Here is a 15,182-nt window from a genome sequence, read left to right as displayed (position 1 = left end):
TCATGAACCCTTCCCGCCCAGCCCGCGTTGATGTTGGTGAAACGTCCCTTGTGATCCACAAGTGCTTGCAGCACCATTGAAAAGTACCCCTTGCGGTTTATGTACTCGGTGGCTTGGTGCTCCGGTGCCAAGATAGGGATATGGGTTCCGTCTATCGCCCCACCACAGTTAGGGAATCCCATTGCAGCAAAACCATCCACTATAGCCTGCACATTTCCCAGAGTCACTAACTTTCGTAGGAGCACCTGAGTGATTGCTTTGGCTACTTGCATCACAGCAGCCCCCACAGTAGATTTGCCCACTCCAAATTGATTCCCGACTGACCGGTAGCTGTCTGGCGTTGCAAGCTTCCACAGGGCTATCGCCACGCGCTTCTCAACTGTGAGGGCTGCTCTCATCTTGGTATTCTGGCGTTTCAGGGCAGGGGACAGCAAGTCACAAAGTTCCATGAAAGTGCCCTTACGCATGCGAAAGTTCCGCAGCCACTGGGAATCGTCCCAGACCTGCAACACTATGCGGTCCCACCAGTCTGTGCTTGTTTCCCTTGCCCAGAATCGGCGTTCCATGGATAGAATCTGCCCCATTAACAACATGATCTCCAAAGCACCGGGGCCCGTGGTTTCACAGAATTCTGTATCCGTGTCCTTGTCCATGTCCATGTCAATGTCCTCATCATGCTTGTCGCTGCGCTGCCGCCGCTGCTGCCTCCTCGCCTCATTTTTCTGGTCCTGGCTGAGCATAAACTCCACGAGAACGCGCGAGGTGTTTACAATATTCATGACTGCTGTCTTGAGCTCAGCGGGTTCCATGCTTGCCGTGGTATGGAGTCTGCAGTATTCACCCACCCAGGAAAAAAGGCGCGAAAATGGTTGTCTGCCGTCCGTTGCTTTCATGCAGGGAGGGAGGGAGGGAGGAGGTGAGGCTGTACCTAGAACCACCTGCGACGATGTTTTTTGTCCCATCAGGCACTGGGATCTTAACCCACAATCCCAATGGGCGCGGGAGACTGTGGGAACTATGGGATAGCTACCCACAGTGCAACGGTGCAGAAATCGAAGCTAGCCCCGGTACTTGGACGCACACCACCGAATTAATGTGCTTAGTGTGGCCGCATTCATTTCGACTTTATACAACCTGTTTTTCAAATCCGAATTATATAAATTCGGATTAATCCCGTAGTGTAGACATACCCTTAGACTCTGCCCTTGGTAAGTTATGGGGGCATTTCCTTATGAAAGGAATATATATTTTCAAACCAGTGATCAATGATCTAGCCAACTATCCATCATGGAAATGGACCCAACTCTCACAGAAGTCTAGGAAAAGCCCCCTATTGACTTCCAAAGGACTTCACTCAGACTCTTAATTATCATCACAATAGTATCTTAGGTAATGCTGTACTATGTAGATGCTAGTGAAACAGCTGCTGGAAGTAAAATCAGTTGTTGCTGAACTGTTCACTGAACTGATGTATATTGCAGATAAGATAATTTATTATAATGAAGAATATTAGGATTTGCTTAATGCTGTACTGCAGAGCAGAGGGAAACTTTAATTGTGGTTTCAAATGTACAAGCTAAGTAAAGATATATGCTCAAGTAATTGGCGTATGATGGAAGAAATCTACAAAGTTGCTGAAACATACCGTTTCCAATGATAGAGAAAACTGTAACTTAACACCATATTTGGTTTAATTGACAAGTACTTAAAGGTTCATATTTTGCTCTCATTTACTCTGCTGTAAATCAGAAGTTGCTCTGATTACAGAATCCTTCAGATTTACCAGTGTAACTTAGAACAGAATTTGGCCAAAGAACATTGAGCCAAATACTGCTCAGTACTATGTAGAATGAAAAACAGTAAAGGAAACATAAGTGGGAAATCTCTGGAGAGTTAATATGGAAATTAATGGTCTCTATGTAGCATGTTCTCCACACGCAGACCCTGAACTAGTAGCAAACAGTCTGTGTGACCAAAGCATACTGCTGACGCTTTCAGAGTTCCTAGCCCAAGGTCTGGGTTGGCAATGATACCTGAAACCAGCTGAGTTTCATCTAACTTGAGGTTTTGGTCTGAATATTTTGCACAGCCCTTTTATTGATTTACTATGTTCTGGAACCTTTATTATACATTATTTAAATAAAGACATATTAATACATTAATCATATGCAAGCACTGCATTGTTTTACAATATCCTTTACCTGTGTCTAAATAGGATACCACAAAAATATCCTTCAACCTGCTTCCAATTCTTAAGTCCATGTTTTAAAGTATGGTAAAGTCCATGCATTCTAGGGAGATAAACATATAGGGTTAATGATGGAACTGGATCTATTAACTTCCAATTTATCTATTGACTTCAAGGCATCCAACTCCCATTGATTTTCAATGGAAGTTGAGCGCCTCATTGCCTATTGTGCCATTGAAAATCTCCCCCACAGATGCCCAAATACCATTGAATATCAGTGGGAATTGGGTGCCTAAATGCCTTCTTTAAAAATCCCAAGTCCATTGCTAAGAAGATAGGGTGGGATTTTCAATGGTGCTGAAGTGACTCAGGACCATTCTGAAGGTTAGTATCCTCCGAAATCACTGACGGCTAGATCCAAAAAGAGACTTAGGCATCACAAAACCTAACCTTTAGGTGTCTAGCTACCCAGTGAAATCCATAGCCTCAAGTTAGGCACTTTGGATCCCTATAGAATGCATGGGGAGAAATAGGCATCAAATAATGAGATTCACAAAAGTCCACATACTGAGCAAGGAACCACCTAAGCTAGCCAATAGTATATGCAGAAAAGCTAGGACATAGGAACCTAAATCCAGACCTGTCTTTGATCTCAGCCATAACCTGTCTCCTGGAGTAGGCATTTAAGCTGATTTTTGTAAGAAATGCCACAGGCAGAGGAGGAGGCATCCTTAATAGCCATTAGCCTAGTTTTAGTACTCACCCAGGATGTGGGAAATCCAGGTTCAATTCCCCCATCTGCCTTATAGGGAAAAGGGATTTTAACTTTTCTTCCTAAGGTTTCCCACTTATGAGTTGGAGGGCGTTAACTAGAGGGCTATAGGATATTCAGGTGTTGGGCTCTCTCAGTCTCTCCCATTAAAGTTGTTCCCCTGTGGACAAATAATTAAATATGCATTGAGTCAGTGAGAATGACTCTATAGTCCAGTAGTTAAGGGCACATTCCTAAGAGGTAGGAAACCCAAGTTCAAATCAAACAGAAGGAGGATTGATTGATTTTGATCTCCCACATTCCAACTTAGGGCCATGACCACTGGGCTAAAGGTTATCAAAGGGATTGCTTCCTCCTTCTTCTCCCCCAACAACTTTGTAGCAGATTGCCCCACACCGAACACTTTTACCCCACACTAAGCCCCTTCACACTTGCATCCTTGTGGGCTGAACCTGCTTCTCCACATGTGGTGTGCCTGGCACAGGGCTGCTAACCCTTGTGAGTTGCTTCACCTTTTACTCCTGAGGGAATTCTGTACCAAAACATTTAAAAAATTTTGCCAAAAAATAAAAATTGTGCGCACAATATTTTAAAATTCTACAAATTTTATCAATAAATAAATGTGGAGGCTCTGGCATGGCACTGGTGAGATCACCCTGCAGCCCTCCCACCCCCTGCCCAACCCGGGACATGGACCTCTGGGGCAGACCCAGCCCTTGTGCTTTGTCAAGGTCGGGGGTAGCCTTATCACCAATTCCCTCAGGAGTAGTATTTAACAGAAGATGAGGAGCTGCATTTCCTCAACCCAATTTCCCTTACTTTAACATTGTGTTTGGGTTGGGAGAGGCATAGGTCTCCACACATACCTCCGCAGTTTGGTTCTGGGTCCCTTCCTATTGCCTGAGCTCTTACGCTTCTCCAAATAAGGGCACAAATGAGCCTAAATACATCAATTTACGATCGTTTTTAAACATGTAGAACAAAACATGCTAAGTTATGCAGTCTTCAAAATGAATGTATACCTTTTCCTTAGCTGTTCAAAAGTTAATTGAATGCTGGTGGTGACAGAACTGGAAGCCTTATGCCTATATGATGGTGTGGTTTTGTGATGAGTTTAAAGGACTCTAAATTAACATAAGGAGGCTTAATTTATACCTCACCTCTGAATTTGGCCCCATATCTCCTAACTGGTCATCTGAATCATCCAGCCTCCCTGCCCCGACTGTAATGTTATTTATTACACAGCTATATTGTCTTTCTGTGTCTGCAAGTCCTGTGGTTTGAGATTGCCACCTTCCTCTTTACTTATGCCCAACAACCTGCTTCCCATTCACATAATTGTTACTTGCCTCCAGCTACAGACAGGAAAAAGTGTCTCTTTAAAATACTCAGGCTATAAGTTTTCACAAAATCACCTAACAGTACCATTTACTTAAACAAAACAACCCCAAATTTCATTAATGTTTTAGTGGTTTCGATCAAGTTAGGCAAAGCAGAAAAGAACATACAGAAAAAATAAAATAAAAGGATCTTTGAACATACCATTTCCCTACAGCAAAGGATGGGTGAGCCAGTGTATTAAACAATGCGTATTACCTCACAGAATATGGCTGAAAGTTACCTTTTCTCAGACCACATCCATGTGGGATTTCACTCTGTTAGGCGGACTCTCTCCTCTGCCCAAGGTCTGGATTATTTATAGCCAGAGTCTCTTACAGAATACAAAAGGGGACATGCAGATGTAAAATTTATAAGACACTTCCTTAAAATGAATCCATTGCTGATCCTTAAAATGCATCCACTTTTCCCCCGGAAATCTCATTCTTGTGGATTTAGCCCAGTAAACACAAAGATTTAGATATTCCACTGGTCAAAATCAGCAAAGCTCCTCTGAAGACAACGTTGATTTTTGACCAGCTGAAGATATGGCCCAGATACTATTTAAACCTCCTCTCCAAGATGTCATCTGAATTAAGGCCTACTTTGTCCAACCCTAAACAAATTAGCCTTTTAAAGATCATTACAATCAAGCACTTTGGATTAATCCAGGCCCCTTATGCTCCCATCATCCTAGGTATGCCCTGGTTTACCATCCATGATCCTCACTTTTGATATAAGTATCAGAGGGGTAGCCGTGTTAGTCTGAATCTGTAAAAAGCAACAGAGGGTCCTGTGGCACCTTTAAGACTAACAGAAGTATTGGGAGCATAAGCTTTCGTGGGTAAGAACCTCACTTCTTCAGATGCAAGTAATGGAAATCTCCAGAGGCAGGTATAAATCAGTATGGAGATAACGAGGTTAGTTCAATCAGGGTGGGTGAGGTGCTCTGCTAGCAGTTGAGGTGTGAACACCACGGGAGGAGAAACTGCTTCTGTAGTTGGAAAGCCATTCACAGTCTTTGTTTAATCCTGATCTGATGGTGTCAAATTTGCAAATGAACTGGAGCTCAGCAGTTTCTCTTTGGAGTCTGGTCCTGAAGTTTTTTTGCTGTAAGATGGCTACCTTAACATCTGCTATTGTGTGGCCAGGGAGGTTGAAGTGTTCTCCTACAGGTTTTTGTATATTGCCATTCCTGATATCTGACTTGTGTCCATTTATCCTCTTGCGTAGTGACTTGTACAAATACAGACAGATATCATCTTCCTTTCCAAATGCAAACGGATGGACATCATACCAAATGGACTGAAGGTGAAAAATCCATTGCTATCTACATACTGCACAGACCACAGTGAGAGATTATGCCATACACTATCAAAGAAACTGAAGAACCTACCTTATCAGCATCCTATACAGCAAACAGAAAAACATCAAGAAAGAGCTCTCCAACCTGTAGACTTTCATAAATAACCAACCCTCCACACAAATGGACTTTACTAAAATAAGACAGGCGATCTACATAACAAATACTTCTGTTAGTCTTAAAGGTGCCATAGGACCCTCTGTTGCTTTTGATATAAGAGATTTTTCAGGTGCTCTATTCTGTGTGAGGAAACAGCATTAAAAATGCTGTCCTGACACCATTAGCTGAAGTGAGGGGAGGGAGGGAAAGAACTGAAATTTAGGCCTAATCAAACAAACAAAATAGAGTCATGACGGTGAATCATGTTAAGACCTACATACATGCATAATTTGCTCTATAGTTATAAGGATTTAATAGTTAATAAAGATGGTTTTAAGTGGTTACAGCTAGGGAAAACAAGATGGTGGTCCAAGCAATCACAGCCCAAGAAATTAAAATGGCGGTCTTGCAGCAATTTGGCCAATAGTAAGCAAGCAGGCTGAGATGAGACAAAGGTCACTCCAAAAACTGAAGGGAGGGGTCAGCTAAGCATAGAATAGTTTCTGAAACAGGTCCAGCTTTAATAGCACAGGTCTTCAAACGGGTCTGGCTTTGATTGACAGATATGTTAGCAGCTGTGGTTGGTCCATAAGATGGGGAAAGGACCAACCGAAAAAGCTAGAATCTGTATCTAAGGCACAGAGCTGAAAGACTTCAATCAGTGTGAGTGGAAGTGCTAGAGTGAGTGGAAGCAGCAGTGGGGTTATTAATAGAACAAAAGACCTGAAATCACAAAGAAGAAAGAAGGCATGACAATGGCGGCAGTAAGCATTGACAGAGAAGAAAACCTTTAACAGATCAGAGGGAAGGAAGACAGTGGATAAAGTAAGCATGATGACTCCACTATAAAAAATAATCAGATCGAAAGAATGTGTATGCTTGAAATAATAAAGCTGGATGTCTGTATATGTGACCGGCCATCACATATAGAATGTAACCACTGAAAAGCCATTTCTAACTGCATGATATCATAATATTGAATACCTTAATATGCATCTGTGCTAATAAGATTTGTATTATCTTGTGATCTGTACTGCGAGAATTTATGTTTACCTTTTTCCAAGTATATGCTTTACATTTACTGTATTGGGGCATATTGTGTTAAATAAAGAATATTTTTGTTTTCGAAGATTGCTGCCTGAATGTCAATCCTTTGAGCAGAAGGCTCTATCTGTGTCCTCCCAGGGATTAACAGAATTAGTCTGTTCTGGGGAGTTCTCCACAGGTTGGAGGGAAACCTCCTGGTAAAACTCTCACAGTTCCTCTAGGATGAGCCACCTCCTTTCATCTACCAAAAACAGAATAATTGAAGATTAAGTGACAGATATAGATAGGCCATTGTGGGAATGCCTAGTGTCAGATTTGGGCGGTAACTTTCACTGGCCAAAGGGGACCCTACATGTTAACTCCCAGCATTTCCAGCTATCCTGCCTCCCAAAAGCCAAGAAACAGACTGGCACACTCTGTGGTTCATGTGATACACTGGACAAGCCTGACTCTCATGAAGCAAGATTGCCATGACCCCCCAGTGCCTCCCACAGTTCTACTGGCCCTGGCCAAAACCCCCACAAATACCACATTGGACTTACAATTGCCCAGTCAACATGCCCAGCATGTACCCAGTCAATCTACAGTTTGATGTTGAGATCCCATTTAGTCAGATATATGCCTCTCCGAACTTGAACGTCATGCTCGCCACCTGTACTTGCAAGAGAAACTTCAGAAGGACTCCATCCATCCATCCATCCATCCATCCATCCATCCATCCATCCATCCATCCATCCATCCATCCCTGTCTCCATCAGGCACTCTAATCTTTTTTTATCAAGAAGAAAGATGGCTCTTTGCAGCTGCTTATTGATTAACCAGGTGACCATACAAAACTGTTACCTACACCCACTTATCAATGAGCTCTTAGACCAGGAATGCATAGCCTGTATTTTCACAAAGTTAGATCTGCATGGGGCCCATAACCTGGTGCACACAGGGAGAAAAGTGGAAGATTGCCTTTTGTACTCAATATGGGCTTTATGAATATCTAGTCATGCTATTTGGCCTATGCAACCCTCCAGCAACCTTTCAACATATTATGAATGATATATAGTAAGATATAATAGACCACTTTGTCATTATCTACCTTGATGACATTCTGATTTTCTCTAAAGACCCAGCTCTTCACAACCAGCATGAGCACAGAGTTCTTGAAAGTCTACTCCAGAATCATCTAATCATCTATATGCCAAACTGGAGAAATGTGAGATTGACCAGGACACCCTTGAATTTCTTGGATTTATAATCTCACCTAAGGAACTGGAAATGGACCCCTGCAAGGTGTCAGCCATGACAGATTGTGTGGCACCAAAGAATATTCATGAAAACCAATGTTTTGGGGTTTTGCTAATTTTTATAGATGATTTATTCCAGGATTCTCTGCTTTGGCCAGACCTCTCACAGGCTTGCTATGAAATGGAGCCCAGTTTCATGGTCCCCATAGGCACCGATGGCTGTTTATAGTTTGAAACAGAAATTAATCCCAGCTTGCACCCAGACCCCACCCTAACCCTAACCTTCTGACCTTAAAGTCTATGATTCTATGATTCATTAGGGGGTCAGTCCTTTCCCAACCTGCTGTTCCTGATGACTGTATTCATCTGCACACCTTTTACTCATGAAAACTCACTCCCATTGAGATAAACAATGACATCCTGGACAAGGACCTACTGGCCATCAAAATAGCCTTTAAAGAATGCCACCATCTCCTGGAGAGTACTAGGTTTTTGGTCCAAGTTCTGATAGACCATAACATTTGCAATATCTAAAAATGGCCAGGCATCTGAACCCGTGGCAGGCAATCTGATCCCTCTTCTTCGTGCAATTTGAGTTTGTGGTCACCTATTGGTGAGGAAGAAGGAACAGGAAAGCAGATGTGTTGCCACAAAAAGATGAGTACTACAAACCTGGTGAGGAGCCTATGTCCATGATTCTGATGCCATCAAACTAAATTCCTGATACCAGAGCCTCTGATCTATTATCCTCCATCCACTCGGAGTTACCTAGCAATCCCTTTGCCACCCAAACCCATCAAGCCCGAGACCAGGTCCAGACTGCCACAAGCTTCACATTCCATGGCAGGATCCTATACCATGAGGGACACATATATGTGCCTGAAGGGGCCACTTGGCTTTGAGTCCTACACTTCTGCCATGATGCTCCCCGAGCAGGCCACTTGGGCCAGTCCAAAACCTAAGACCCTGGTTTCCAGGAATTTTTGGTGGCCTGCCATATGCACCTCTGTTGAGTCCTGTGGGGAGTCCTGTGACCTTTGTGCCCAGACCAATATCCCCCTTTCAAGATCACTGGGTATCCTCCAGCCAGGGCCTCAGCCTTAGGCCATCATGTCCAGGTACTTTATCATGGAATTACCACCTTCCCAAGGCCACCCAACCATTCTAGTGGTGGTTGACCACTTAACCAAAATGGCACATTTAGTTCCATGTTGAGCATTTCCCTATGCTTGGGGGTCCATTTCCAGTCCCTTGGGTAAGATTATAAATCCAAGAAATTCAAGGGTGTCAAACTCATGACCCACATTTAGCAGGTACATCAGGAACTCCATAGGCAGTTAGATGTTGCCAAAGCAACCTACAAATGTATGCCAACCAGTCCCACCAGCTAACATTTGGCTTCAGGGAGGGGATAAGGTGTGGTTGTCCACCCGGAATCTGTGATCAGCTCGCTCCTTTGCAAAACTGAACCGTACCAAGGCCATTCCAGATCATGGAACAGATTAACCTGGTTACTTTCAAGTTACAGCTACTAGATTCCCTCAAGACTGACCCTGTCTTCCATGGCTGTCTTCTAAAACCATTAGTCAAAACCCCCTTCCTACTCTGTATTGCTCCCCCATCCTCCACCAATAACCATTTGGGGTGAAGAAGAATATGTATTTTGGCAGATTCTAGACTCTTGTCAGGTGTGAGGAAAAGAACAATATCTAACTGACTGGTATGTCTATGCCCCAGATGAATGTCCATGGGAACCTACAGAACACTTCCATGATCCAGATCTCCTGCACACCTTCCCTGAGAAACCAAGTCCCGGGGCCCTTAGATGGCACCCTGAAGCGTGGGGGGGTACTGTCTGGAATCAGGGCCTGTAGCCGAGCTAGACTCCGGGCAGCCTTATCAGTACAGCTGATCTGCAGCAGGCTCCCTTATTAGTCACACAACTTGCTTGGCTGCAGAGGCCAGCAGGCTGGCTCTTAAGCCAGCATCAGCTCGCTGGTTTCTCAGTGCTCATGCCCACCATTGTGCCTGCCCCTTTGTTACCTTGTTCCTGTTACTTCTGCCTTGTACCCAGCCTTGCCTCTGTCCTGCCCCTGCCTTGAACTCCTTCTTCCCTGCTATTCTGCCCCTCCAGTGGGACCCTTGGCTTTTGCTCCAGACTACTGACTCTGGCTGTGATGCCAGCGCCAAACACTAGACCTGATGCTTCCTCTGACCACTAGGCTAGATCACCATCATCCTGGTCATCTGCCAGGAAGGGCAGGAGATGGCTGGAGCAGCAAGAGGGAAAACAATCTGCATCCTGAATGGAGCACATAGTTTGCAGGGAATGGTGTAAGAGGGGAGGCTGTGGACTAGAGGGCTGCTGTGATGAAGTTGGGAGATACCTGGGATGTGGGCAAGAAACTTGGCAATGAGGATCACTGTTGGGATGATTGGACAAATTACTACAATACTGTAAATAAAGAAGCAGCAAAATTAGTGATAGCCTTTGGAAAAGTTTAGGTACCAATGCAGATGTGTTTATGTTCTATACTTGAAAGCCTACAAAACTCTCAGTAGAATGAGCAGGGCATCAATTCCATGATTAAGTGCACATACTGTATCTAGAAGGTCAATTCCCCCATTCCAGTTCACCTGGACAAGAATCCTGAAATTAAATTTAAGGCCATTAAATTGTTATATTTTGAAATTTTGCTCTTTTTATGTTCAGACTGGAGATAATCCTTTCAACAGAGATAAAACAGCAGTAAATCATCCAGGCAGCTAGCTGAATAAGCAAATTATTAAGCACATGAATGGAGCTGTCATTACATCATGACAAACAAGATTATTAAAAGGACCCTCCAGTTGTCTTTTGGCCATTGAGTTCCATTATCAGCTTCACTGAAGTAGCAAATGCTAATTAGCCCCTGTGGGGGAAAAGGGCAGTTTCAATAACAGCCACAATGTCAGAGCCAAATAATGTTATAAAATGTAATTGATAACCATGCTCCTGCATCAGTTGCTTGGGCAGAATGGATTTTTCATCAACATCAACATTGTGAGATGAAAGTAACTGCATGAGAAATAAGCAAGTTGCCAGACAAATGCAGCAGTAATATGCAAAAATAGAGTAGCTTGATTTTCTTAACTGATAAGATTTTACAGCAAATGACAACAAATGACTTTCATCTAGCTGTTACAGAGATGTCAAAACAATTTTATTAGAGATTTTCATTCTGATTTATTATCACCAGGAAAATTCTTTTTTGATAGTTGATTTTCCTAGGCAAATAATGGATTTTTCAGTTTGGTGGCAATTTCAAACACACACACACACACACACACACACACACACACACACACACAGTCCAATGAAACATTTCATTTCAATTTTGAACACTTTAAAAAGATTTTGATTTTTTAAAAATAAAATTAAAGGAAATTTCAAAACAAAAATTTATTTTGAACCAAAATAGCAATATATTTCATTTTTAAAATGTAGAAATAAAACATTTTGATTTTGGGGGGAAATTGTAGGGTTTTTTGTCTATATGAACAATTGGGTGAAATGGCATAATGTTTTCGTGTTGTTGAATTTGCATTTTTTTCCTCAAAAAGTTTTGGTTGAAAAATTTCACTCAACCCTAGTTATTTTTGGGGGGTGAGAGAGTTAAGTTATGGTCCAAATCTATGAGATTCTCTTCACCTTCTATGAGGTTCTAGGAGTCTTCAGCTGTCATACACAGAATAATATGAAACTCACATCTGGGCTGTATGCTCAGCCATGTCACAGCTACCCTACATAACTTTGGGTAAGTCATTTACTCTTTCGTGTGGCGCTAACATACATCTAGCATCTAAACTTCCATCTTTGCTTGAGATTACAGATGAGATTGAAACAAGACAACCCCCAGTATCTGAATACACTATTATATTAATAAAAGAATAGGAGTACTTGTGGCACCTTGGAGACTAACACATTTATTACAGCATAAGCTTTTGTGGGCTACAGCCCACTTCTTCGGATGCATATAGAATGGAACATATAGTGAGATATATATACACACATACAGGGCTATCTTGATTATCACTTCAAAAAAAATTTTTTTTTCACTTACTTAATTGGACTCTCAGAGTTGGTAAGACAACTCCCACCTGTTCATGCTCTCTGTATGTGTGTATATATATCTCCTCAATATATGTTCCATTCTATATGCATCCGAAGAAGTGGGCTGTAGCCCACGAAAGCTTATGCTCTAATAAATTTGTTAGTCTCTAAGGTGCCACAAGTACTTCTGTTCTTTTTGCGGATACAGACTAACACGGCTGCTCCTCTGAAACCTGTTGTTATATTAATGCTTCAATACAAGTAAAAGAGAACTTATTTAAATGAAATAAGAAACATCCACTCTCACAAACTAAAACCCATCTTTAAAACTGAATCCTTGATTAATTTATTAGGTTTTGGAAAGGATCATACATACATATATGCATATTTCATTTTTGCTTGCCTTTGAATTTTAGCTGAGAGCAGTGCTGAAACAGAGATGCTGTTCTCAAGGTGACTTTGACAAGGATTGTAAAAACACCAAGAAATGAGGGTTTCTTTTCAAACTCTGAGGATCAATCCTATAGTTAGACTGTGTGAAGTTTAGTATCAAATGACTTAACATTTCACTGTGGCTCCCAGATATTGTTTTGGAACTAAGAGTTTACCTGTCTACAATATGGCACTGCATATCATTCATTCTGCTCTTCTGAAGTCTGTTGTAGATTCTATATCATGGTGGAAATTCCAGCATTTGAATCATTTGAAATTAAATTGGAAAAACAAATATTTGAGATTTTTTTCTGTAAAAGGAACAATCCTGGAATTCTGAGGGTCTGGGCATGATTACCTGTGGGATGACTACATGGATATATTTGCATTGGCAAAGTAAGCAGTATTTGACTCTGAGTTTTAGGACTGTGGGGATCTATCCAGGATCTTATGTTTTCTTATAATCTTTTTTTTTAAGTAACCCAACATATGCTCCAGGAAAGGGAGTAGCATGGAATGCCTAATAAAGCACTCCCTTGTTTCCCCTGGAGACTTGAGATTCTCCCACAAAATCAGTAAGGGGCTCTATTGATTTAGACTGAAATGGATCTATGGAAATACAACCATGGCTATTATTTGCAGCTGGATTAAGGCATGAGAACCCAATTCTTCTCATAGACTTTAAGATCAGAAGGGACCATCATGAGCATCTAGGCTGCACAGAACCTCACCTGTAACTCCTGTAACAGACCGATAACCTCTGGCTGAAGTCCGAAAATCATGCTTTAAAATCTTCAAGGTACAGAGAATCCACCATTTACACAGGTTTAAACCTGCAGGTGACCTGTGCCCCATGCTGCAGAGGAAGACAAAAAAAACCTCAGGGAAGGTCTATTGCATGGAAAGTTTAGTCACTGGCTACCACAGGTCTGAGTAGAGACAAAGAGTATTGAATATTGCCAATATTTTTATGAGCAGTGTTATTTTCTAACATTCTGTAAGTTAAGTGAGCGATCAAAAGTCAGGGCCTTTGTTCTCTAACTGCAGATGGGATGGGTGCCTTTTTTAAAAGGGGAAGAAGAGAGAGGGACAGGAGAGGCAGGGAGAGGAGCATTCAGGCAACAAAAAGATAAAATGTGCTTATTGTAGCCTATAGGGCTAGCTTGCCTTTATTATATTCACTGCCTTCCATTGTATTCAGCAGTAATACAAGGAACCTACAGGCCTGTATCCTGTAAGACATTAGCTTCAGCAAGTTAGCATAAGGCTTGTGGCCTATGAACTTTGAACAGATAAATGGCCCAACAGAAAACCCCAAGTACTGGGGAGTTGGAAATAGAGTGTTTAAGGGGAATTTCTGACCACAAGTGCACGACCCAACCACAAGAGTATCAGGGCAACAAATTGACATACATAACGGGTACATGAGTTACATCCGCAGATACCTATCCTCAAGAGGGCCAGGGGAACGAATTGACATATATGATAATTTAATATCATTGCTATACTATTCTATAGGAGAAGAACACTCCAACATTAGTAAGGTGTGGAAATACAAATAAGGAAGAGGGGGGAAACCCCTACTGAATATGCATCAAATATAGTGGCATCAGTATAGCATGTTATAAAAGTTGCATCGCAGCCTAGGGGCGGTAGGAGAAAGAGATGTAGTCATTGGGAAGTGGCCATTGGTGATGAGGGGAAAGGTGATGTGATGAGGAAGATGATGGCTAACATTTTAGGTTCTTCTGCAAGAGATGGTGTGAGTATATGGATATGCCAATGTACATTTTGTAGTATCTCTGTCTACTTTACTGAGTTGGGGTGTTTCTGACTGCTAAATATATTAATAAACTATTTGTAAACTACATAGAAGAGTTCCTATAGTGTGAATGTTGCAGCTGTGCACATCGAGGTTCCCAACTATATAATAAATGGAATAAGAATGGGCCTGATCTTGGGACAAGAACCTGTTAACCCTCAAAGTGATAACTGGGAATTCTTAAGTAATCAATATAACAAAATCTATAGATCAGGCTACATTATAAGGAATAATGCATGTATACACTTACCCAGACCCCCTTCTCATTCAGCAGGCTCATCTGCACTGACCCGGCGGTACTGACTTGATCTGTAGAGTTTCAAACAGTTCATAGCTCACCACATGATTTACATCTCCCTCTAGTTCTTTCCTCCCTCCTCCTCCTCATTGTGCACTGCAGAGGTGTCCATGTCAGGCTCCTGCAAAGTGTCCACAGTTGTGTGTGGAGTGGGGTCTATACTAAACCTGGCATGCAGTTTGTTGCAGAAGTGGAAGGTCTGCAGGGTGGCCCAAGATTTGTTGTTGCCTTCCCTCACCTACTGACATGCCTGCCGAAGTTCCTTGGCTTTCACGCAGCACAGCTGCTCATCCCTGTTGTGCCCCAGTTTGAGAATCCCCTCTGCAGTCAGCACATAGATATGGATATTTATTCAGCTGTTCCTTAGCTGTGATTGCACAGTCTCTTCTCCCCACAGGCCAACAAGATGAATGATGTCTTTTCTGCTCGACACAGAAGTGTGTCCAGCAGTTC

This window comes from Malaclemys terrapin, chromosome 3, assembly GCF_027887155.1.
Source record: "Malaclemys terrapin pileata isolate rMalTer1 chromosome 3, rMalTer1.hap1, whole genome shotgun sequence".
Taxonomy (NCBI): Eukaryota; Metazoa; Chordata; order Testudines; family Emydidae; genus Malaclemys; species Malaclemys terrapin.
The sequence above is the reverse complement of the archived record's forward strand: the minus strand, read 5'-3'. Positions refer to the sequence as shown.